General features: G+C 41.6%; 1 non-coding gene across 1 annotated transcript; it reads right to left on the bottom strand.

Annotated features, from left to right (window-relative positions):
* Window positions 1–2,314: 2,314 nt before the first annotated feature.
* Window positions 2,315–2,431, bottom strand: Trnal-caa. The gene is made up of 2 exons: window positions 2,394–2,431; window positions 2,315–2,360 (listed from the first exon to the last, which is right to left on the bottom strand). It is a non-coding gene; the product is annotated as a tRNA-Leu (tRNA).
* Window positions 2,432–26,887: the final 24,456 nt, after the last annotated feature.

Genomic DNA, 26,887 nt, shown 5'->3' with positions numbered 1-26,887 from the left:
ACAATGGTAGTACAATGAAACTTGGTGGAAACATTTGTAAGGACGTGAGGGAGAGAAATGACATATAAACCACTGAAAGAAACAGATTTCAAATGCCTCATGAGAGGGTATCATTTGTTAACTGCTTTGCATATTTACGCTCCAGGTTACAAACGTCACCTAGTGGGACAACAATCTGCACTTACGACAGCCTAGAGCCGTTCTAGAGATCCCATTTCACGATTTTTCGCAGAACTTTTCGAACGGTGGACCATGGAGTGTTCAGCTGCTCGTGCCCTGTTTGACGATAGCACATTGCGTCCAGCATTCTCGATAACGACAACAGTAACCTCCCCCAATTTGTGTCACAATGAGCCGTCGGCCTTTCCCAGGAGCAATTCCCAAATCGCCATTTAAACCCGGTGCGGGAAGGCGACCTTCTCCGTATTCCTTTAACGCGTCGATACTGGCGAATAGCAGCAGCTCTGCTGCTGTTGTTTCCATAAAACAGCTTTGCGGATAAGGCTCTGTTCGCCTTGTCGAGACCCATGTTGACTGTCTGCACCAGTAACGTGTGTATTTCAAACCAGCTACAGAGCATACAGATAACTCAGTTGCTGTTCATTTGCACTTTGTTATACGTATATGTTTGCTATCTTTACATGGTTCTAATATTTTAGAAAATGCAATTTGAACCATCTGGAACATCTGAAAATGATTCCAGGCCCGAAACTAGTCATCCAGTAAATAAAAGAATAAAGGTGCAACATTGGCTGTTTTTCCATTGTGTAGACAATAAAATGTGACAAAGAAAAATGTTATCAGGTTAGTGGTGTTTTGGTAACATATAATACAACCAAGAGACCACCAAAATGGCATCTACTGTAAAATATCTTAATTACAACAATTCAGTCTATAGCATGGACGACTTTAAAATAATAACGTTCCTCAACAATGATTGACAATACCCACATCTATATATAAAAGGCAGTGTCCCGACTGACTGACTGACTCACAGATTCATCATCGCCCAGCCCAAATGTCTAAGGATAGAAACATGAAATTTGGCGAAGTGGTCTTATACAGCAGATATCTCTTAAGAATAGACTGTTTGGAATTCCACTCCTAAGAGGGTGAAATAGGATGTGAAAGGCTGTTTGAAAATATGTCGCTATTAAGATAATTTTGAAGCTGGAACTACGAAACCTGGTATTTGATTTCTCAGTGCAAAATAAGAAGCATGTGTTTCAGTATTTTTGGAAATTCAGCCACTAATGGGGTAAAATAGAGGGTGAAAGTGTTATTGAAAATAAATCGTTATTGAAGACACTACTTAAGCATTTTTAAAGCTACATCTGTAAAAATTGGTATTTGACCTCTCGGTTATAAATTAAAAATTAGTGTTTCAGTGTTTTTGGAAATTCAACCCCTAAGTGTGAAATTGAGGATCAAAAGTTTTACGAAATTATTTCATTATCAAAGCACTTTAAAAGCTAAAACTATGAAAATTTGTATTAGGCTTCTCTGTCAGAAATAACAAAATACATATTTAAAAAACTTTACAGCTAAGCCATGAAAACTGGTATTTCACTTATCGGTTAGGTATAAATAGATATGTATTAGGAGATGAAAGTTTCTACTGAAATATATCCACAAGAATGAAAAGGCACGATGAACAAAAACTTTGAACTCCAGCTGCTAGAATCGCTTTTTGGTCAGAAGTACATTCGGGAAAGGCCATGCTTCTATGGGCTTAATTAGCGTGGAAAGTTTGGAAAATCATATTAAATAAAAATAAAAATATCTGTCTACGCACGCGATGCAACATGCACTAAGTTAGTATGTACATATATTTAATATTCTCGTCACAAAATTGTCATCAATATTACAAATATTAAAAATCAAAAAAGATGCATAAAGTTCTGAACTGGAATAATTTAATAGAAGATACTGAATCAAATGAAAAAAAAAAAAAAAAACATTTACGACACAACTTGACTAAGACACGGAATGTGATGTGTTGATAGCGCATATCTTTATGCTTTGCTAATGGGGGAAACGGTGTGGGATAAAAATTGTAGCGGAAGACCTAGGTTCGAAAGTAGCAAACGGGTTCAAATGGGCGTGGTGTAAAGTAGATAGGCAGAGATGAAGAGACTTGCAAATCATAGACTGCGTAGGAAGTTTCATCTAACCAGTCTTCAGTCTGAATACCAGAGTAAACAAGTGTTCAGAATAGAGCAATATCACTTTCAGTTTGCAGTTAGATGGTTATGCGCGAAAGTGCTCCACTCCGACCTTCATCTATTTTTGAAGTGTGAGAAAATAAAAATTTTGTCAGAAGTGGGATTCGAACCCACGCCCTCATACGAGGACCAGAATGCTCAGACCTGTCTGTACAGGCAAGGATCTCCCTTGAGTCTGGCGCCTTAGACCGCTCGGCCATCCTGACAACTGGCACGCTGCCGCGGCACTAACGGGACCAATGATAACGGACCGCCTCTGGGTCGCTTCACAGAGGCGCGGCGTCAGCAGAGCACAGACTCACAAACAACGTGTTGGGCACCAGACTGGCAAGTCTTGTTTCTCCGACAATCTAAATTCCTTTGTTACCTTGACTGCCCAGAAGACAAGCAGCAGTCAAGGAACACCCAGCAAGACACCTTCGAAGTCTTGAAGAACAGAGGAGGTACGCCTCAGCCGTGTAAAAAGAGCCTCGGACCGACACATCTTTGATATTACCGTAGAAAATTATCGGTATACATGTATACTGATTGTTTTCACTGGGGCTGATCGGATCTTCCAACAGCGCAATGAGGTGACTCTCACTAGAAGTGCCCGCCAGGAAGTCCCCAGTTATCTAGGCACTGATCCTGCTGAGAAACTGTACAAACTTGGTCGCGGAAATAGCCCAGTGTAGCTTCAGAACGTAGCAAAGTCGTTCGCAATCTATCTAGTGTACGATGCTACTCTGCAGGTAATTTGGTAGAGTAATTTGACTATACTGAGTGTTTTCGTAAGAGCGTGCAAAAATTTAACAGGACATTGAAGATGCTCCACTGAACAATTTGAGGTAGGGAACCTGTGGTCGGAGAAGCCAGCTTAACGCGGTAATAGGAATAAAATCACATTACTGTGAACGTTTTCTTTATTTACATTTGTTACAGTTATCTGCAAATACCATCTTTGACACAGTAAATGTAGCATTTGTGCTGTATCTTACAAAATGTGCTGAAACTGATGGCCATCAGCCTCAATTCAAGCATGACATCGGCGAACAAGATTCTGACTGACCTTGACAAATATCCCTGATGTGTTTCGAATCAGATCACAGGCAGCTACAATTCTGGCAACTAACTCCATCTCCGAATCCTCTGGGGTCACAAACAAAAGCGACTTTAGGTATCTCCAGAGGAGACAATCAAGGGGATTCGGGTCATGTGATCTCGCAGGCCATGGAATACAACCTCCCCTTCCAGTTCAGCGACCAGGAAGTACGCCATTAAGATTGTTAGGGACATCCGCACTGAAGTGAGGCTGTGCATCGCCATGTTGATTCGAAGCACGTTCTGTCATGGGACATTGTAAATACAACAGAGCCACCGTATGGACAAGTAAAGTAAACAATCCCAGCATCACGACTTCCTTGCAATGAGGCTCGTCCTCCTTGTTTCCTTGCAGGAAATAATGTATATGTAAATAAACAGCAGAGTACGTGCAAACTTGTAGGCATGTTAGTTGTAAATACACTGGAAAACATGCTACACAAAGTGATAAACAAGTTTATTTCCATATCTCCTTAACCTGGTGTCTCCGACCCCCAGATACCCTACCTCAAACTGTTCAGAGAAGCATTTTCTATGTCCTTTTACATTTTTGAACGCTCTTTCGGAAACACCCTGTAAGCAGTTCCTATATCACGAGCATTGTGACACCATGCAAACAGACTTGGAAGATGTCGTCCTAGCGGATGGCAGTTTATTCCATGAAAAGCAACAAAATTACAAAGGTCAAAATCTAAGAGACGCATTCTCTACAAAAAAATATGTTTTTAGGAACGTAGATATTTGTCGTTATTGTGGACTTTAAGTTTTGTTAATATTCAAAATCATTGCATCAGACAAAGAAGCACAGACTAGTAGTCAGTTTTTATGGAGTTTACAAGAAAGCGTTTGATTTTGTTACAATAAAAGCTTTTGTGGTTGCACTTGAGAACCATGGAACAGAATCTCCACATTAGTTTGTTAAGGGATATAAAAAATATGGCTAAATCTTCCTTTTCAGTACATCAAGAGAGTGACAAAGTCACAATTGAGGAAGAAATTAGGCTAGGTAACTATGTATCACCGAAAGTGTTTCCTACAGCCTTGGAAGAACTCTTCAGACCATTAAACTGGGATGAAGAAAGGAGTATGCATAAACTGAGCTTAGCAGAACCACTTTCGATTTGGAGATGATGTCGTCCCGAGATGATGTCGTTTTGTTTGCATCGATCCACGAGCACTTCATCAAAGGATGGAAAACCGAGCAGAACGAGTATGACAGTAGGTCCAATTTATTAATGTAAGCAGTAAATTCCTTAAATGATTTCGTTTCTTATATAAGCTGCTCAGATCGCTTAATATAGTTTCCATATTAGAAAACGCTTTCCTAGTATCTGCAAAATATTATTCATTTTGTTACGAACTGGTTTCGGCTCCTTAGGCTAGGGTCAGGTGACAACTGATTATCACAAACAAAGATAAAATGAGGCGAGTGACTTACGTAGCCATTATTATGTAAAAGATGCCAAAACGAAGACATAAGGAGTGGTCACAAATCAAAGTATTACATCATTTTTATCTCACACGGAAATAGTTACAGCTAACAAAATATAAGGTTTTTTGTGTGAATATCGTTACATTTTACAACAGATGATAAATGAAATTCACTTTACAGTTGTAATACAATATTTTTGTAACTAACTACGCCAGTTCTACCTGACTGACCAACGTGTAATTTTCCACAGTGCATGTTATTTTATACACACCATTCTGTTTCAAAAGTTGCAGTTTGTCTTCACTTCTTAGTAAAAATTTAGATACGGTGTTGTTAATGTAGGTTTTCGGATTGTGCTCAAATAAATGATATTTTGGAGAACATTAGGAAAGTGTTTCATATTTAAGCTTGTTGTCCAGTTTTGCCAGGCGCTGATGTATGTTGACATGTTTTCATTTCTTACGACTTTCTGCTATTGCCATCACCTTCTCAAACCAGAAGAGGAGAGCCAAAGCTGTGCTTAGTCGGTACGTTTATTGCAAATGGCACTGAACTTCGGTGAACGAGTTCTAACTATTGATCAAATGGTTCAAATGGCTCTGAGCACTATGCGACTTAACTTCTGAGGTCATCAGTCGGCTAGAACTTAGAACTAATTAAACCTAACTAACCTAAGGACATCACACACATCCATGCCCGAGGCAGGATTCGAACCTGCGACCGTAGCGATCCCTCGGCTCCAGACTGTAGCGCCTAGAACCGCACGGCCACTCCGGCCGGCAACTATTGATCACATGATAGCCTAAACCTAAATGTCGAAATAAATGAAAATTTACAGTCAGTTCTACCCTGATAGGAACATGTTAAGATTCATGATGACATTATAGAAATTATTGAGAAATCCAAATACTTACGACTACTGAAAATAAGTAAATTTTAAGAAATAAATAAGAGAGTGAAAGTGACTTGGAGCTCATTTGGATAACTGTCTTCGGAGGGCAATTTGCAATGTGCCTCAAATCAAATAACGATAGTTAAAGTTAATGAATGAAATATGACGTGGATGTTACATGTGCAAATAGTTCAAAAATTGACGGTACCGACTAAGCAACTTGAAATACACATGCTTAACATAACAAGAAGGGACAGACGGACAAGCAAATCGTTAAGACAAATTGTTGGTAGTGACAGTGGTAGTGGCTGTTACGAAATTAAAATGGAAATGGTCTCGGAATATTGCGAGACGGAATTATGGAAAACGGGTGAATGAGCGCCTGTGTTGCATTCCCTGTAAGAAGAAGAGACCTAGAGGACGACCTAATCAGGTGGGACATGGATTGACGATATAAAGAAACAAGTACGACAAATTTTGCCGCGAAATGTTGAAATTAGCATGCAAGGAGAGGTCTGGAAAAGCCATGTGTCCAGCAATGGCTGATAAATGGATGATGATGATTGCATTTCAAACTTTCTTTTCCTGCTACATTCTTCAAATACTTATTTCGACAATCAGATAATAATCTTTTGTTCTGCCCCTATAGGCTATAGATGACAATCGTACATGTCTTGAATTCAAATACGTCCATTGCCAGTTTCCATCAAAGGAATAACTACTATAATCGAGCTTCAGACCAAGTGTCAATTATTATTAAAGTTCCCGAGTCTCCATATGAATTATCTATTACTTACAGTAAATACAGACGACCTTCTGGTCGGATTAAATCACCAAACATAATTTAGTTCAAATTGGGCGTGTGTTCAGCAGTCCACAAGTTCATTCGTATAGTCGGAAAAGTACACTGGATTTAGGCGTGCCCGGCAATAGCTGTACTCAAAAACCAACCAATAACCAGTCACGTTAGACAACTGGTGCAGAGGACTCCCGTTGCAGATCAAGGACGGAAGTCACTTAAGTATGTTCCTACAGCCTACCTTACGATGTTATTTATTATATGGCTTCCAGTTTCGGTGCTTCAGCGCACCATCTCCAGACCGTAACTGACCGTAAGGGGTTAACTCCAGTCGTATACACGATTCATCAGTGGCCAAAATCTATGAATCGGTTTTCGCGGACTACCTGTAGCAACGATGTTGTGTCTTCAATTAAGTACTTTCGATCATTTTCATGGCCGTCCTACGGCAAAAGACAGTGCGAGAACCGACGAGGTGATTTGGTTACATGGTTTTAAATAACACCGCAATATTGCTCTGTAGTACGGGCGTAAAGTTTTCGCGGAACGGCAGGTAAGGGTTATGAGGCGTCAGTCAAAGGGCACGTGATGGAGCCTGTATTTGCCTGCCAAGTGTTTTGATGGCAGTGAACTTATGTACAGGTGGTGTAATAATGTGGGGCTGTTTTTTTCTGGGTTGTCTTCGGAACAATTTTCTTGGCCTATGGCAAAAACCAATCAGGTGTTTACAAAGTCAGGTGATACTGATCCAGGATGTCCTTTTTTCTATTACAGTCGAAACTATATGAGCGAGAATTTAATAAGCATGGTTTTTGCTCTGTTATCTGGATTTATCATTTACAAAGGCTCAGAGATGACTTACCTCTTTTACAAAAGTTTCATCCAATCCAGGTCTAAGAAAAGAAGGGAAATTTGACAAGACCTCTGTTCTGAAATGACGCTACAATAACTTATAAAGTAATTATCCAAATAATTTATAATGTACAACCAGCTTACAGATAACCACTCAACTTTCGTCGTTTATCCTTTTTGATTGTTTGAACATCATGCATGTTCTCATCTTCTGGGAGATGTGGTCCGTGTAAACAACTAAATAAAACTATCATATAGGAGCTTCCAGCGCAGTTCCCGTGCTTGCAGAAAATAATAATGGTTAAGGATGAGTCCGCCTTTTTGTCAGAACACAAAACATTGTTTCGTTTCAATACCCAACCTTGTTTCACCACAGCTGTGGTACCCTCAGTGAGTTTCTTCTTTTGTTTTTGTGAAATAAATACGTACATAGAGATAATGTTTAGGTTAGAAAATATGTTACATCCGATTTTGTAGTTCTTTAAAATTATACATTAGTGCCATGTCACCTGTAACCAAGAGGGATGTTAGAAAATCGTCTGCATTGAAATTTTGTTTCTAATCGAATCTTTGAAATGTGTATTCAGGTAAAATTCGTGACACATGCTCTTTTTTGACAATATCATTGTAGTATTTGCTAGTCCTGACATATAAAACAAACAATACTCTGCAAAAAAGACTAAAAACATCCAAAACTCCCATAGATAAATTCAAAAAAGCACGTACATATCAGGCAACCTGCAAAGACTGTGATTCAGTATACATCGGACAGAATGTTTCAGGATACTGAAAATAGGCAGCACACATTCCACATTTGCAGACCACCTGATCAATAGCAACCACTATCCCAGTGACATAGAAACAGGTCTCCAAATCCTAAAACACACAGTAACCATCTGTACCAATTTTTAACGATAGAGAAAAATTATCACATGCAAAAAGCTATTACACAGACAAAAATGTTATCAATGACCAAACGGTACTACACTACGTGATCAAAAGTATCCGGACAGCTGACTGAAAATGACTTACAAGTTCGTGGCACCCTCCATCTGTAATGCGGGAATTCAGTATGGTATGTCCCACCCTTAGCCTTGATGACAGCTTCCACTCTCGCAGGCATACGTCCAATCAGGTGCTGCTAGGTTTCTTGGCGAATGGCAGCCGTTCTTCACGGAGTGCTGCACCGAGGAGAGGTATCGATGTCCGTCGGTGAGGCCTGGCACGAAGTCGGCATTCCAAAACATCCCACAGGTGCTCTATAGGATTTATGTCAGGACTCTGAGCAGGTCAGTCCATTACGTGGATGTTATTGTCGCGTAACCACTCCGCCACAGGTAGTGCATTGTGAACAGGTACTCGATGATGTGGAAAGGTGCAGTCGCCATCCCCGAATTGCTCTTCACCAATTGGAAGCAAGAGGGTGCTTAAAACATCAATGTAGGCTTGTGCTGTGACAGTGCCATCCAAAACAACAAGGGGTACAAGCCCCCTCCATGCAAAACACGACCACACCATAACACCGCAGCCTCCGAATTTTACCGTTGGCACTACACACGGTAGTAGATGACGTTCATCGGACATTCGCCATTTGCACACCCTGCCATCAGATCTCCACATTGTGTACCGTGATTCTTCGCTCCACACAAAGCTTTTCCACTTCAGCCGTCCAATGTTTACGCTCTTTACACCAAGTGATTACCGAACTATCAGCTTAATAAGTCACAGCTGCAAAATACTAACACGAATTCTTAACAGACGAATGGAAAAACTAGTAGAAGCCAACCTCGGGGAAGATCAGTTTGGATTCCGTAGAAACACTGGAACACGTGAGGCAATACTGACCTTACGACTTATCTTAGAAGAAAGATTAAGGAAAGGCAAACCTACGTTTCTAGCATTCGTAGACTTAGAGAAAGCTTTTGACAATGTTGACTGGAATACTCTGTTTCAAATTCTGAAGGTGGCAGGGGTAAAATACAGGGAGCGAAAGGCTATTTGCAATTTGTACAGAAACCAGATGGCAGTTATAAGAGTCGAGGGACATGAAAGGGAAGCAGTGGTTGGGAAGGGAGTAAGACAGGGTTGTAGCCTCTCCCCGATGTTGTTCATTCTGTATATTGAGCAAGCAGTAAAGGAAACAAAAGAAAAATTCGGGGTAGGTATTAAAATTCATGGAGAAGAAATAAAAACTTTGAGGTTCGCCGATGACATTGTAATTCTGTCAGAGACAGCAAAGGACTTGGAAGAGCAGTTGAATGGCATGGACAGTGTCTTGAAAGGAGGATATAAGTTGAACATCAACAAAAGCAAAACGAGGATAATGGAATGTAGTGTAATTAAATCGGGCGATGCTGAGGGGATTAGATTAGGAAATGAGACACTTAAAGTAGTAAAGGAGTTTTGCTATTTAGGGAGTAAAATAACTGATGATGGTCGAAGTAGAGAGGATATAAAATGTAGGCTGGCAATGGCAAGGAAATCGTTTCTGAAGAAGAGATATTTGTTAACATCCAGTATTGATTTAAGTGTCAGGAAGTCATTTCTGAAAGTATTCGTATGGAGTGTAGCCATGTATGGAAGTGAAACATGGACGATAACTAGTTTGGACAAGAAGAGAATAGAAGCTTTCGAAATGTGGTGCTACAGAAGAATGCTGAAGATTAGATGGGTAGATCACGTAACTAATGACGAAGTATTGAATAGGATTGGGGAGAAGAGAAGTTTGTGGCACAACTTGACCAGAAGAAGGGATCAGTTTGTAGGACATGTTCTGAGGCATCAAGGGATCACCAATTTAGTATTGGAGGGCAGCGTGGAGGGTAAAAATCGTAGAGGGAGACCAAGAGATGAATACACTAAGCAGATTCAGAAGGATGTAGGTTGCAGTAGGTACTGAGAGATGAAAAAGCTTGCACAGGATAGAGTAGCATGGAGAGCTGCATCAAACCAGTCTCAGGACTGAAGACCACAACAACAACAACAACAACAACACACCAAGTGAGGCGTGGTTTGGCATTTACCGGCGTGATGTGTGGCATCCGCTCGACCATTAAATCTACGTTTTCTCACTTCCCGCCTAACTGTCATAGTACTTGGAGTGGATTCTGATTCAGTTTTGAATTCCTGTGTGATGGTCTGGATAGATGTCTGCCTATTACACTTTACGACCCTCTTCAACTGTCGGCGGTCTCTGTCAGTCAACAGACGAGGTCGGCCTGTACGCTTTTGTGTTGTACGTGTCACTTAACGTTTCCACTTCACTATCACATCGGAAACAGTGGATCTAGGGATGTTTAGGAGTTTGGAAATCATGCGTACAGACGTATGACACGACACCCAATCACCTGACCACGTGCGAAGTCCGTAAGTTGCGCGGAGCGCTCCATTATGCTCTCTCACGATGTCTGATGACTACTTAGGTCACTGATATGGAGTACCTGGCAGTAGGTGGCAGCGCAATGGACGTAATATGAAAAACGCATGTTTTTGGGGGTGGGTTGGGTTGTTTCGGGGAAGAGACCAAACTGCGAGATCATCGGTCTCATGGGGCTAGGGAAGGACGGGGAAGGAAGTCGGCCGTGCCCTGTCAGAGGAACCATCCCGGCATTTGCCTGGAGCGATTTAGGGAAATCACGGAAAACCTAAATAGGGATCCTCCCGAATGCGAGTCCAGTGTGCTAATCACTGCGCCACCTCTCTCGGTTTTTGGGGGTGTCCGTATACTTCTGATCACATAGTGTATGTAACACACACACACACACACACACACACACAGAATTAAAACAAGCGGAACAGATTCAAAGTTCTCGGACGTCAAAACAAAGCAAAACAGTAAAGAAACGACAGTCGGGAGGGCATCAGAAAGCTAAATCTGTGCATTGAAACATGTGGCCAAGCCAGAGAGGTATAGCTAGACGCTGTATTCACTAACGAGCAGGAGGCCACGCTAGTAAACACTGTCAAAATACGAAATATAATCCGTGAATAACAAACTACTCGAAATAGTTCCCAATATCTAAGTGGCAACAAAACGACTATTCACGTTGGTGTGTAGAATATATGAGTCTGGCGATATACCATCTGACTTTCGGAAAAGCATCATCCACACAATTCCGAAGGCGGCAAGAGCTGACAAGTGCGAGAATTATCGCACAATCAGCTTAACAGCTCATGCATCGAAGCTGCTTACAAGAATAATATACAGAAGAAAGCAAAAGAAAATTGAGAATGCGCTAGGTGACAATCAGTTTGGCTTTAGTAAAAGTAAAGGGACGAGAGAGGCAATTCTGACGTTACGGCTAATAATCGAAGCAAGGGTAAAGAAAAATCAAGACACTTTCATAGGATTTGTCGACCTGGAAAAAGCGTTCGACAATATAAAATGGTGCAAGCTGTTCGAGATTCTGAAAAAAGTAGGGGTAAGCTATAGGGAGAGACGGGTCATATACAATATGTACAGCAACCAAGAGGGAATAATAAGAGTGGACGATCAAGGAGGAAGTGCTCGCATTAAGAAGGGTGTAAGACAAGGCTGTAGCCTTTCGCCCCTGCTCTTCAATCTGTACATCGAGGAAGCAATGATGGAAATAAAAGAAAGATTCAGGAGTGGAATTAAAATACAAGGTGAAAGGATATCAATGATACGATTCGCTGATGACATTGCTATCCTGAGTGAAAGTGAAGGAGAATTAAATGATCTGCTGAACGGAATGAACAGTCTAATGAGTACACAGTATGGTTTGAGAGTAAATCGGAGAAAGACGAAGGTAATGAGAAGTAGTAGAAATGAGAACAGCGAGAAACTTAACATCAGGATTGATGGTCACGAAGTCAATGAAGTTAAGGAATTCTGCTACCTAGGCAGAAAAATAACCAATGACGGACGCAGCAAGGAGGACATCAAAAGCAGACTCGCTGTGGCAAAAAAGGCATTTCTGGCCAAGAGAAGTCTACTAATATCAAATATCGGCCTTAATTTGAGGAAGAAATTTCTGAGGATGTACGTCTGGAGTACAGCATTGTATGGTAGTGAAACGTGGACTGTGGGAAAACCGGAAGAGAAGAGAATCGAAGCATTTGAGATGTGGTGCTATAGACGAATGTTGAAAATTAGGTGGACTGATAAGGTAAGGAATGAGGAGGTTCTACACAGAATCGGAGAGGAAAGGAATATGTGGAAAACACTGATAAGGATAAGGGACATGATGATAGGACATCTGCTAAGACATGAGGGAATGACTTCGATGATACTAGAGGGAGCTGTAGAGGGCAAAAACTGTAGAGGAAGACAGAGATTGGAATACGTCAAGCAAATAATTGAGGACGTAGGTTGCAAGTGCTACTCTATACATTTTTACCGACGTCCACAACTTCAGCTCAACTACACAAAAAGACGTTTCGCACACTAATACAGGTGAAGCCTGACATAGTTTGTGATCGAGAGGGGGTGGGGGGGGGGGGGGAGGGGGGGGAAGGGAGGAAAAAGGAAAACAGCGGTCTTGATGAGGTATATTAAATAATTTTTTTAAGTAATACCATTTAACGTCTAGGCCGCAATTTTTCTGTCATAATTAACGTTCCTGTTGCTACTTCCAACCGTCTTCAGATCCTTCAAAATATGAAAAGGCGGTGAATAAGCGTTGGGAAGCATCATTAGCTGCAGTCACGGGACGACATGCATTCGTAAGCATGAAAATAATAACAGTACGTCGCCGAAAACGTCACCACGAGTAAGCCAGATTGTAGACCTGTCGAAAGAAGGTAATTTTGCGGGTTGACAGTCATACATGAAATTATCAAGTTGCATGAGTAGAAGTTGGATCAAAAGCTTCTTACTTGAATGGCGACACAGGTATTATCGTGACAACACTATATGCAAAAAAATTGTCAGCTATTCCGTAGCCTGGATTACACAAGAATGATCCTGCTTGGTGTATAATGTAGTCATTATAAAATATGTACAAGTAGAAGGATAATAAGAAAATTCTGCAAGCTCACCAGTCTGAAAAAACGTTCGTTTGGACTTGTCATGTCAGACTGGTGGGCCCATGGCAATTTTTGGAACCTTTGCGTGTACTGCTCTCACGATGATACGTATTATACTGTAGCAAGTAATGAGCTTTTGATCCAATTTCTAATCATGTAACTTAATAATTCCCTGTATGATCGTCAACCCCCGAAATTACCTTCTTTCGACAGGTCTACAGCCTGGCTTGCTCACGGTGACGTTTTCAACTGCGTACTGTTATTTTCATACTTACGATTGCATGTTGTTGCATGACTACAGCTAATGATACTTTCCATTGCTTACTCACCGCCTTTTCATGTTTTGAACGATCTGAAGATGGTTACAGATAGCAACCGAAGCTAGTTATCGACCTTTAATTGTGATAGGAAAATTGCAGTCTAGACATTAAAAGTTTTTATTTAAAAAATTATTTAATAAAACACAAAAACAAACTTCTCACAGCTCAGTACTAGCCAATTACTACAATGATAAGGCCAAAAACGGGCATATGCCACGAATTTTACCTTGATGTACATTTTGAAGATTGGATTATAAACAAAAATTCAATGCAGACGATTTTCTAACATCCCTCATGTTTGCAGATGACATGGTGTAGTCGCTTAGACCAGTGGCTGATTTCGGTTGGCAACCACAGGGCATTCACAATGTAAAATAAAAGGTAAAGTGCATCTATAATTTAAAGAACAACAAAACCTGCTGTAGCGTATTTCCTAACCTAAAGGTAGTCTGTGTCTATATATTTCAGAAAAATGAAGGAAAAATCCACAGAGGATGCCAAAACTGGGGTGAAAAACATGTTTGGATGTTAAACCGAAACAGTATTTAGGGGTTCTTGGAAAAAGATGGACCCCTCTTCATTCATTATTAACTAAATAAAAGGCCTTTTATTTATTTGTCATATGTGTTTCCTTGCTTTTATTCACAAAGCATCCTCAGTGGCCTATAAAACGTTTCTTGTATGTATATAATGAATGTGTTACATAATGTTTCCAGATATGTTATTATATTAAGTTTTTTGTTATAATCTTATTTTTAGTAAGAAAGAACTTTTTGGAGCGCATGTTTTGTTTGCTACGTTGAACTACTGTTTGTTTCTACTTCTGGGTTTTTAAAATCTTATTATCACATGAGTGTCACCATGGAATTGTTTCTCATTGTCCTGTGTACAACAGGATATCCGGTTTTTGAGATTTGCGATCAGATTTTAGTTAAAGGGTGCGCTTTCGCTATATGTTTCTGTTTAAAACCTATGTTGTGTATCTTTACTGTCTGCGGTGTTGTCAGCTGTCGCTGTGTTTTTTAGGTCGTCTTTTGTTTGAGCTGTGGTGTCTGTATGCAGTTTGGCATTCGCTTCTTTCTTATTGAGGAGCGTGTGTTATTGTGTGCAGGCGGCTATTTTGTGGTTCAAATGGTTCAAATGGCTCTGAGCGCTATGGGACTTAACATCTGTGGTCATCAGTCCCCTAGAACTTAGAACTACTTAAATCTAACTAACCTAAAGACATCACACACATCCATGCCCGAGGCAGGATTCGAACCTGCGACCGTAGCGGTCCCGCGGTTCCGGACTGAGCGCCTAGAACCGCTAGACCACCGCGGCCGGCGCAATTTTGTGTCATGGTGGGGAGGATGAGTATGTTTCTGTTTAGTCTGGTTATGTTATACATTTTGTTTTGTTAAATGTGATTTGAGACTTTCTCGGCGTATTCCATTCGTGAAATCTTCTCGGGTGATCAGCCGAGTAAAGGCGTCGTCTTCTCGCAACGTTTCGAAGGGTTTCGTACCCATCATCTTCAAGCGAAGTGTCGAGATGATGGGTACGAAACCCTTCGAAACGTTGCGAGAAGACGACGCCTTTACTCGGCTGATCACCCGAGAAGATTTCACGGATTTTGTTTTGTTATTCTTTTAGTTCCTATCATGATCAGAGGGTTGTTACGTTAATTTTGTCATTTATTACGTTCTTGTTCATTGCAAGAGCTGGTTGTATGCGAAAATTTTCCGGCAATGTCAGAAATCTTCTGTTGCGACTGTTCATTCTAGTGAATTTCGTATTTTGTTCCATTTTAGAGGACTCGTGCTCATAGTTGATTAGATGTTCCACAAAGGTAGAATGGCTACTTTCATACTTCTTTGTATCTACAAGTGGCTTTGAAATTTATGCTTGTCATCACCAGATTCCCTGATTCTGAATCATTGATATCTGTCTGTTTTTTCAGTTGATGTTTGTAAATGTCACTGAAATGTGTTTCTTGTCCTGTATGTTACACATAATCTTTGTTTCTCCAGTATGTTTGCTATCCTGTTTTTTGGTTTGTATGTGTATGTTAATGTGTACCATTTATTTTTGTTAGTAATAAATGAGAATGTTCTTTGCGTTTGTGTGAATGCCTGTCTATACTGCTTGTGTAGTTTTGTGGTGCTTCTCTCCTCTGCTTGTTTCCGATTTTCTTTAGCTGTCTTTTGATTTATTTATTATGTGGCTGTTATATCCTGGGGACTGTTAACCACAGCCTCACAGTACGCTTATGCACATCTGAAATATGTTATAAATAATCCATTTGAGTTTGAGAGTAACAAATATTCAAGAATTATCTTCAGTCCATTTAATGAATTAAACTTTGGCAGAGAAAGGTACGAAATGTGTTGATTTGTTAGTCTACATATAGAAACGAAATACGTGACAGACGGGAGAAGTGTTTTAAAATGTAGATTATAGATATTTATCCTTAACAGCTATTTCTATAGAGTAGAGGAAGTATTGCATAGAAATAATTAGTTATTTTTATTGAAAAAACTGTAAATGTCCAGTATGTAGCCACATAAATATTTGTTTCAAGTTTTTGTGATAAAAGGCGCTGTCGGTTATTGAGGAGGATGGTCAGGGGGTCTAATTTGTTCATTTGTTCACGGTGTCCAAAGAGGAATGGTCACTATTCAGGGATGTGACAGGAGAGATCATTCAAAGTAAAAAAAAATCTAGTAAATACAGGCTCTAAGATGCATACCTTGAGCACGTCTTCATCTTCGATACTGTTAAACAAATCTCTTCTATTGCACTCTCTTTGCATTCCATATTTCTCGACGTGTCGGCGTGGACCAAAACATTGTCAAGTAAACATGGGCTCTAAAACGCATACCTTAAGAGCTATGAGCACTTGTCTATTGGAGGAGATGTGCTCCACAGTAGCGAATATGAACAAGTGTTCATGGATCTTAAGGTGTGGACCTTAGAACACATGTTTACTAGACCTATCGGCTTGGAGTGATCGTTTCCGTCGTATCCCTATGTACTGACCATTCCTTCTGGGACACCCTGTGTATGCTGCCCAAAACCTTAAACCTTAAACAGTCGCTTGACGATCCTGAAAAGTTTGAGATGGGGAGTCGAAGATCGAAAACCAATATTTCAGGCGGTACGAATTCGTGAATGAACGATACTTGTGAGGCATGTCTTTGTTATATACTTTGTTATGTACTCATAATAAGCAACTGCCTGACGCACTTCAGTTTTGTGGGTATATTACTATTGGTTGACTTGAAGCCGCCGCTGTTCGAAGGCACACTTGATGCTGCAGAGGGACTGTTTGGCAGGGTGATAGCAGCTTGTCTCCCTGTGATATCCGAGAGAGCGTGGTCAGAGTCTGTGCTCCGTTGTGATGCATACAGTGAGTTTGGCAGTTGTTATCTCTAGCAGTTACTTGGAGCTTAAATTGTTCCTTTAAGGTGTGAATTGTAAAAATAAAAAATTAAAAAACTACAGGGTTATTACAAATGATTGAAGCGATTTCAAGGCTCTACAATAACTTTATTATTTGAGATATTTTCACAATGCTTTGCACACACATATAAAAACTCAAAAAGTTTTTTTAGGCATTCACAAATGTTCGATATGTGCCCCTTTAGTCATTCGGCAGACATCGAGCCGATAATCGAGTTCCTCCCACACTCGGCGCAGCATGTCCCCATCAATGAGTTCGAAAGCATCGTTGATGCGAGTTCGCAGTTCTGGCACGTTTCTTGGTAGAGGAGGTTTAAATACTGAATCTTTCACATAACCCCACAGAAAGAAATCGCATGGGGTTAAGTCGGGAGAGCGTGGAGGCCATGACATGAATTGCTGATCATGATCTCCACCATGACCGATCCATCGGTTTTCCAATCTCCTGTTTAAGAAATGCCGAACATCATGATGGAAGTGCAGTGGAGCACCATCCTGTGGTACGTTTAGCTCCCTGCTTGCCTTATTCGTCGACTTCCGCGGGCAACGCGTGAAACTTGCCCGCACGCGTTCAACTGTTTCTTCGCTCACTGCAGGCCGACCCGTTGATTTCCCCTTACAGAGGCATCCAGAAGCTTTAAACTGCGCATACCATCGCCGAATGGAGTTAGCAGTTGGTGGATCTTTGTTGAATTTCGTCCTGAAGTGTCGTTGCACTGTTATGACTGACTGATGTGAGTGCATTTCAAGCACGACATACGCTTTCTCGGCTCCTGTCGCCATTTTGTCTCACTGCGCTCTCGAGCGCTCTGGCGGCAGAAATCTGAAGTGCGGCTTCAGCCGAACAAATCTTTATGAGTTTTTCTGCGTATTTGTAGTGTGTTGTGACCACATGTCGATGAATGGAGCTACAGTGAATTTATGAAATCGCTTCAATCATTTGTAACAGCCCTGTATTAATTCTTGATCTCAAAGTGCCCATTTTAAGATTTTCTACCACCTGTATTATTTTCGGGATGTGATGTACACTTCCAGACATGTAGCACGGTTCTCACTTATGGAAGTCTCTTCGCAAATAATGGGGCATCGCGCTCAATCTCAGGCACACAGCTGATAGTAAAGCAACATAGATAGTAATACGGATCTGACGATGTAAATACATTGGAACTGGCCATTTTATGTTTCAGCACAATAATGTTTTTGCTTACAAAATAAGAGCCACTACTTTGTTCTTAGAAGGAAACTGACTTCGCTGGACTTGCCTGCTCAACGATTCGACGCGATCCCCTCCAATGTATTTGGGGTAAACACACTGCTGGCAGCGTACCAGCTCGACACGTCCAAAAATTCGACGCCGATTTTTTAGCTACTTGTTCGCATTGTGGTCACCGTCTCGCGAACACAGAACTCTGAAACGAACCCCTCATAGGGCATAAATGTGGTTTTTATCTGTGTCGTATAGTATGTGTTGTCTATAACTGCAAAATTCGACTGGATGGGTGATAGATACACATCTAGATCTACATTATACTCCATAAGCCACCTTACGGTGTGTGGCGGAGTGCCTTCTGTTACCATTACCTTCTCCCCTTTGCTTCTTCCAGCCATGTATGGAACGCGTAAAGGTCGTTGTGGTTATTTCGTGAAACGCATTTGGGGGAAACTAACACGTTGTCTAACTCTTCCCAGAACGTACTCTCTGGGAATTTCAATAGGAAATCTTTTAGTGATGCACAACGTCTCTCTTTTAACGTCTGCAATTGGGGTATGTTGAGCATCTGCGTAACGCTCTTGAGCCGGCTAAATGATCCCGAGACGAAACACGTAGTTCTTCGTTCGGTCTTGTCTGCTTGTCGTATTAATCCAACCTGATCAGGATCCTAGACTGATGAGCAACGTTCAAGAATCGGTGGAACAAGCGTTTTGTAAGCCACTTCTCTCATGGATGAATTATATTTCCTTAAGATACTTCCAATGAATCTCAGCCTGGCAGACGCTTTGACTGCAGTTTGTTTTCCATGTGTTGTGCTCATTCCATTGGAGGTAGTTCCGGGTGGTTACTACCAGTAACTACCGTAGTGCCTGTTCGCAGTAACCTGTCGCCAGCAGTGAAAGCGTACAGTACTGGACATCTCAGCCTATTTATGACCACTACGTTACAATTATTTACGTTCAGCGTCAGTCCATGGATCACTCCTTGATTGTCTGCAGGTTTTTCTACAGTTTGCTGTACAGTTCTGGCATTCCTACCTTCTTATAGACAACTGCACAGTCTGCGAACAGTCTCATAGAGCTTTCGATGTTATCCACTACATTATTTACACATACTGATTCACCACACTTCATCGGGGTACTACTGAAGTTTACATCTCTGACTTTTGTTAAGAGCGATGCGTTGAGAACTCCACGTAAATGAATTCTCTGTAAGCTCGATTCTTGTTTCATTAAACGAAAATACGGATCTGTATCAAAAACCTTCCTGAAGTCAAGGGATACGCTAATCAACGTGGGCGACTCTGTGTGTTGTAGATCTCATGGACGGTCAGAGCTAGATCTGCAAGATGTAAACGAAATGACAAATAAATTGGTTGGATGAGCTACGATTAATGAGTTACAATGTGCTTACAGATAACTGAGTCGTGAATATAATTACAGAGATAACTTCTAAGGCGCTGCAGTCATGGACTGTGCGGCTGGTACCGTCGGAGGTTCGAGTCCTCCCTGGGGCATGGGTGTGTGTGTTTGACCTTCGGATAATTTAGGTTAAGTAGTGTGTAAGCTTAGGGACTGATGAACTTAGCAGTTAAGTCCCATAAGATTCCACACACATCTGAACATTTTGAACAGAGATAACTGAGTTTTTTTTATAATACCAACCTTCAAAACTATTGATCGTGTTTTGGGAAGAAAGAAAATATTCTTTTAACAGAGCACCGGCAGTTTTTGAAGGCGTTTCATCTAAGATTAGATACTAAGTAGTAACAAACTGAAGTCATAAACGCTGGAGACTTGTCCATATTCGTACAGACGAGGTGACTGTAGAGTTGTCGGCATGATTATACGTTTGAACCTGCTACAGAACGCTCGTCATTACAGTAACTTCACTGTCCACTGGCATAAAAACTTGAAAGAAACCGTACGAGATATGCATTTATATAACTCAGCATGACCTCAGCAGTTCAAGGCGAAACAGCTTATACAATTTTTCACTGGCGTTTGATCAATTATAATTGGATTTTTTCTTCTAACTTTACAACTCTTAATTATTCATATACATCAAATACTACAGCTATAATCAAGAAATGATTGGTGAACGCCTAGCAGAAAGTTACTTTTTGTTGCACCATATGCAAATGTTTTTCTCCTGCATCACTCAGAAATTCTTATATGTCCTTTCAATCTGGTGTTTACTTTCCTTGTGTTATGTAAGTGTGTAAGTAGCTCTATTATACAGTACAGTCATTCTCTCTTGAAAAAGAGGCACTATAAAAGTTAAAGTAGGATTCTGTCGCCGTGTCTATCGTCAATCAGCGCTTCTCTGACAATTTCCAGCATAGCGAATAATAGGCCTATAAGATTCAAATGGCCTCATTACCATTTCAAAAATTCATAGCTCCGCGACTACTAGAGATAAAGCTTCGTGGTTTGCTATAAAATATGTAGCAGATTCTGTTATGCCAAACATTCAGTGTCAGTCCCACTCATCGCTCGTAGAACATCAAGGCCATATTCGAGTACTGCTCATGTACTGTTAGTATTGCAGCACCAACAGTTCTGTTTGTTTCATTGGTAGGTGCACGAAGGACAGCAATACCACTGACTCGTCCTTTGTATACGCGATCCTTGACGCAACCCCGCAAGAAGAATTCTAATGGCATGACATCGGGAAAACGTGGGAGCCAGGCGATGGGACCATCACAGCCCATGCACTTCTCAGGAAACGTCTCATTCAGCACCTTCAGATTCCATTGAAGGGACGCACAATCATGCTGGAAGATGTTGGACGGTTGCAGCTCTTCGATCTCTGGTAAGAGGAAGTGTTCGAACTCGAGCAGATAAACAATTCCCTTTATACGAAGAATGTGGGTCTCACGGGGAGCGTGCAAGGGATAAGTCCCTGCAGTCGCACTATCCTCTTAAAAAAAAAAAAAAAAAAAAAAAAAAAAAACTGAGTAAAGGAATCAACGATCAACTTGAATGGATGTCTTGTGACGTCTGCCCAGACCAAACGCAAAAAAAAGATGTCTAGAGCTTCTGCCATGTAAGCAGGAGATCCCGGGTTCGAGTCCCGGTCGGGGCACACATTTTCAACTGTCCCCGTTGATGTATATCAACTCCTGTCGGCAGCGTTGGGTCTTGATTTAATTATCATTTAATTCCCTTTATGCTTTTCTCTGCGAAGAAAAATAGGTAAATCACACACACTGTCGAGCATTATGCCATATCACACTTAAAGCGTCGAACTATCACGAAATGTGTTGTTTGCGCTTTGCCCTGGTCTGTTGCCATTTTGATGCATTCCAATTCAAATGTGCAACAAAGGACACAGGAAGGGAAACAAACTTCGAAAGCTGCTGAACGTTTTACAGCAAATCATGATACTAGACAACGAATAATTGCAAAGTTACGACTTTCTGAAATCATGATAGCCGAACTTTACAGACACCCTGTAGTGTGACAATTCGCATTCTTCTTTTCACATGCGCAAAGTCTTCTACTATTCTGACACAAGGCTTGGTGTGTAGACAGAAATACTTTTATTTATTTATGACGTTATGTGTTTGAGGTATACGTAGACTGTCATAAAAATCTTAATGGTTGCGGACCACTTTATGGTGTAAAATGAAGAACCAACATTTCAGCCACTGCTGCAAGGGGCCTTCATCTGGGTATGTATTATATATGCGTTTTATGGAAACATTCCGGCCGTGGAAGTTTACACACATGTAGGATGAACGCAAACTCCACCGCCAAAATTTCGAAGCGTGATCAAGCGTTTATCAGTTTTGTTACAGGTGACACAACGTCTTCGATGATTCCTTACTGGGTTACTACATTTAGTTTGATTTCTTAGGCCAGTTTACCTTTGCAAGTGTATTGCGATGAAAGTATTTGCACAACAGTGCAAATGTCTTGTTTGAAAAAAAAAAAAAAAAAGGTTCCATTCACTCGTAGTTCTTGCTGATGATAACAGTAACACCCACGTTACACTTCTTCCTCAAACTTGCATTCAGTAATGTTCGGTTCTGTCTCGGATTAGTTTTTCTGGCAGTGTTACTTGTACGTCTACAGTGAAACATAACGACGCGGACAGGTTTACTGATTAAGCGTTGACCGATATTGACCTCGTGTGTGGATTGAGTGAATGCAGTGGAATTGTGGCACAATGAAGCAATGCTGTGACGGCAACCACATCAAAATACACCGTGTCCACATGAATGGAAGCTGATTTCAGACCACAAATTTAAAAAAATAGTCCACACAGATACAGGCTGATAATTATTGAACCGTATGAAATAAAATCGTGTCGGCCGGTGTGGTCGAGCGGTTCTAGGCGCTTCAGTCTGGAACCGCGCTGCCGCTACGGTCGCAGGTTCGAATCCTGCCTCGGGCATGGATGTGTGTGATCTCCTTAGTTTAGTTAGGTTTGAGTAGTTCTAAGTTCTAGGGGACTGATGACCTCAGATGTTAAGTCCCATAGTGCTCAGAGCCATTTGAACCATTTTTGAAATAAAATCGTCATGATTTACGATAGGACGCTGCAACTGCACGGGGCATGATGGGAATTTGTACGCGCATGTTGGTTTGGCTTAGCGACGAAGCCCACTTTCAAAAATGGTTCAAATGGCTCTGAGCACTATGGCACTTAACATCTGAGGTCATCAGTCCCCTAGAACTTAGAACTACTTAAACCTAACGAACCTAAGGACATCACACACATCCATGCCCGAGGCAGGATTCGAACCTGCGACCGTAGCGGTCGCGCGGTTCCAGACTGAAGCACCTAGAATTGCTCGGTCACTCCGGCCGGCAAGCCCAGTTTCATTTGGATGAGTCCGTCAATAAGCAAAATTGACGCTTTTGGGGGGCTGAGAATCCGCATTTCGCGATCGGGAAATCTCTTCATCCTCAGCGGGTGACTGTATGGTGTGCAGTGACCTGTCACGAAATAATCGGTACGATATTCCTTGATGGAACCGTGAGTACCGGACGGAACTTGAAGGTTTTGCAAGATGATTTCATACCTTTTATCCAGTGTGAGCCTGTTTTAGACAAGATGTGGTTCGTGAAAGACGGAGCTCGACCCCATCGAAGCAGGAGAGTGTTTGACGTTCTGGAGGAGCACTTTGGGGACCCAATTCTGGCTCTTGGGTACTCAGAGGCCAGTGGCAGTGGGCCCTGATTCGCTGCTGCTATTTTCTTCGGATCTGCTCACATGCGACTCCCTTTTTAGTGAGGCTATATTAAAGACAAGGTGTAGAGCAAAAACTCCAAAACCATTGATAAGCTGAAAACAGCCATTCAGGAGGTCATCGACAGCATCGATGCTCCGACACAATGCAGAATTTCGCTATTTAATCTGCGCCACGTCATCGCCAATGATGGCAGTGTGGTGTCACCGCCGGACACCACACTTGCTAGGTGGTAGCCTTTTAAATCGGCCGCGGTCCGCTAGTATACGACGGACCCACGTGTCGCCACTGTCAGTAATTGCAGACCGAGCGCCACCACACGGCAGGTCTAGAGAGACTTACTAGCACTCGCCCCAGCTGTACAGCCGACGTTGCTAGCCATGGTTCACTGAGAATTACGCTCTCATTTGCCGAGACGATAGTTAGCATAGCCTTCAGCTAAGTCAATTGCTACGACCTAGCAAGGCGCCATTTATCCTTTGCTATGTATCTAATGAACTATGTACAGTAACAAGACCAATGTTCACCAATTGTGGATTAAAGTTAAGTATTCCAGCAGCTACGCACTTTTCTTTATAGCATTCATTACGTATCCTGTTTCAGACCTCACGCCATCCTGCGTGAGTTTAAGTGCGTGCCTTTCGGTTACCCGTCACTGTGGACTGGCTGTCTTGTCAGTCCACAACAGGCAGGTATACCGAATATGTCATAACCTAAAGCTGAATATCTGTAGTCACGTTTACATGTTGAATAAAGTGTGTGCACGCCGTAGTTTGTAACAAATTTACGTTTTTTTTTCGTATAGTTCAATAACTGCCATCCAGTGCTTACAATTTGTGGTCCGGCATGCTGAAAAGCGGTTTTGTGAAAACTCTCAAAGATTTTAAAAGGAAACAAACGTTATTGAAACACAACTTTATTCTTCGTATCTACATACTTATTTCTCAACATACTCACTCTGGCGACGAACACATTTCTCCCAACGAGAAACCTGTTTGTTGATACTGTCGCTATAGAATGTTTGACTTTGTTGACGGAGCCACAACCCCACCTCTGCTTGCACCGTTTCGTCATTAACAAAGTGAAGTCCTCGAAGGTATTCTTTAAGTTTTGGAGACAAAGAAAAATCTGAAGTGGCCAGCGCGGGATCGTATGGGAAATGACCGATGACAGTGAACCAAGGAGACGGATTGCTGTGGACGACGCAATGCTCTTGCATGGCCAGGCACTGTCAGATTGTAGAGAGTGCTCTACGTGTGGGGGCGACCTCTTCGGATTCAAAACTTGATTGCCGCAGCCTGTTTCTCACGCACCGACGTGGTTGCGTTATACATTGTCATGATGCAAGGTACAACTGGGAGCCATCTAGCGGCAGACAGCTGCAAATTTGTAGATGTGAAGAATAAAGCTGCAGAATGTTAATAACGTTTGTTTTATTTTAAAAAAAAGCCTTAATAGTCTTCTTGTAAAAAATTCAGAGACATTTTTCTGGGCACGCTCGTTTTATGTAAAGTAACTGAAAAACACTTGTAAAACAGACCAGTTTACTTCTGCATTGACGCTTTTCGTCGCCCGTAAAATGTCTAAACGATACTCCATCTCAACCTACGTGCACACAAGCTTGTCTGGGGTAACGGAGGTGACCCGTGTATCGACTCGTGCTAAACCTTGTGTTTAGATTGCATTGGTTTTTCTTTTCTTCTCCTGACATGTTTGTTTGATATGTTGTCTGTCATTAAGTGGCTGCTTGGTTGTCTTTTCTCTCAGCTATCGATATCTGCGATTTTGCGTCCGGGAAACTGCTATGGAGAAAGTGAGCTCTCTGACCGGTTGTAACCTGATGTGGTGGCGCGGAAGTAGGGGGTTGCGCTGAGAGAGTGTGGTGGACCAACCTTTGAGTCGGTGTTGGGTGGACACGGGAGGGCAGTGTGGCTCTCCAGCGCGAAGCAGGCGTGGTCGGTTGTACCGGGGTCGCCACGTGATGTATGTCGGTTGTGTGTAACGAGCGGGTCGAGTTGACGGAAGAGCTCCCAGCGGGCTGGTTGTATACAGAATCGCCCCACGAGTAGTTGCTGTTCATTTGACCTTGGTGGGACGTTAACAAGCTTCTTCAAGTCCTCCGTTTCAACACTGGAGTTTAAAAGGAAGACTCCTAACATGCAGGAGTGATCACTACCCGTCAACGCTGCAGAGAAGACGTGACCTCCGGTGACAGAGCGTGTTGTCGCGTGACCGTGGCGTGTTGGGTACACTGGGGACGCGTGCGCGCTCGGATGTGTGGATCCTTGCCATCGGAGGTCGTGTACTGCCTGTTGGAGCATAATTGCAAGTTAAGTTCGTGGAAGGTTTGATCATTAAGTAATAAGTTTGCGTAACCAGTGTCTCTTCCGCCTTGTGGCCTCCGGCGATCGGGTTTGCTGTCCCCGGCACCGGTCTAATTGAAGACCTTTCCTCCTCGTCTCGTTACTGCCCGATGGGAGGTGTAGTTTTAGCAGTACAATTGTTTCGCTAGTCTGTCGTGTGTTTATGAGTAAATTCATGCTGCTTGTTGGTCGATCATGTGGTCGCTCATTCAGGACTGTGTGGTGTAATGTTTCCTTGCACGAGGTTAGCTCTAATTCCGTCAGCAAGTTAAGTCATCTTATTACAAGTTATCGTTGGTTAAATGTCGGTGCAGTGACCAGCCTGAGAGTGGCAATTGTGTTTACGGGCGTATTTAAATTGGTCAGTATTCTGCCTTACACGGATTCGTCATATCTGTTATGTTCTAATGATATTCCAGTACACTTTTGTTTAAAAACTTTTTTAAATTCCTCCATTGCTTTATTGCCATTAATCCTGTGTTTGCTGAGACCTTTGATTTTTTTTTAAATGTCGTGTTGGTAGCTTCACTACCTCACCGTACTTTATTAACAAAGTTCTGTATTTACTTTAGTAGCCTGTTTACTAATGTTCTTAAAATTTTGTAACTGTTGTCTTGCTATAAAATTATTCGATTGCCGTTAGCGGTGTGTTTTGAAAGGCTGTTGTTGCCGTACTGCTAGCTTCTGCGTGTGTGTGTGTGTGTGTTTTTTTTAAAGAACTTTTTTTTAACTGTTGCATTGCTATAAATTACTTGATTGCCGTTAGCGGCGTGTTTTGAAAGGTTGTTTATTGCCGTACTGTTAACTTTTGTGTGTTTTTTTTAATTTTAAACTGTTGTATTGCTATAAATTACTTGATTGCCGTTTCTAAAAGAAATTTTTCAACTGTTGCATTGCTGTAAATAACTTGATTGCCGTTAGCGGCGTGTTTTGAAAGGCTGTTTATTGCCGTACTGCTAGTTTCTGTAAGATATGAATAAAACATTTGTGTGTGAAAATTTCAACTCGACAGTAAACTGCTAGAAATTTGGCCCCGTTTCCCAACTTGTAGTGTGGCTTGTAGTAACCGTAACCACTGT

Source organism: Schistocerca americana, chromosome 6 (genome assembly GCF_021461395.2).
Source record: "Schistocerca americana isolate TAMUIC-IGC-003095 chromosome 6, iqSchAmer2.1, whole genome shotgun sequence".
Taxonomy (NCBI): Eukaryota; Metazoa; Arthropoda; class Insecta; order Orthoptera; family Acrididae; genus Schistocerca; species Schistocerca americana.
This window is presented reverse-complemented; position numbering and strand designations above follow the sequence as displayed.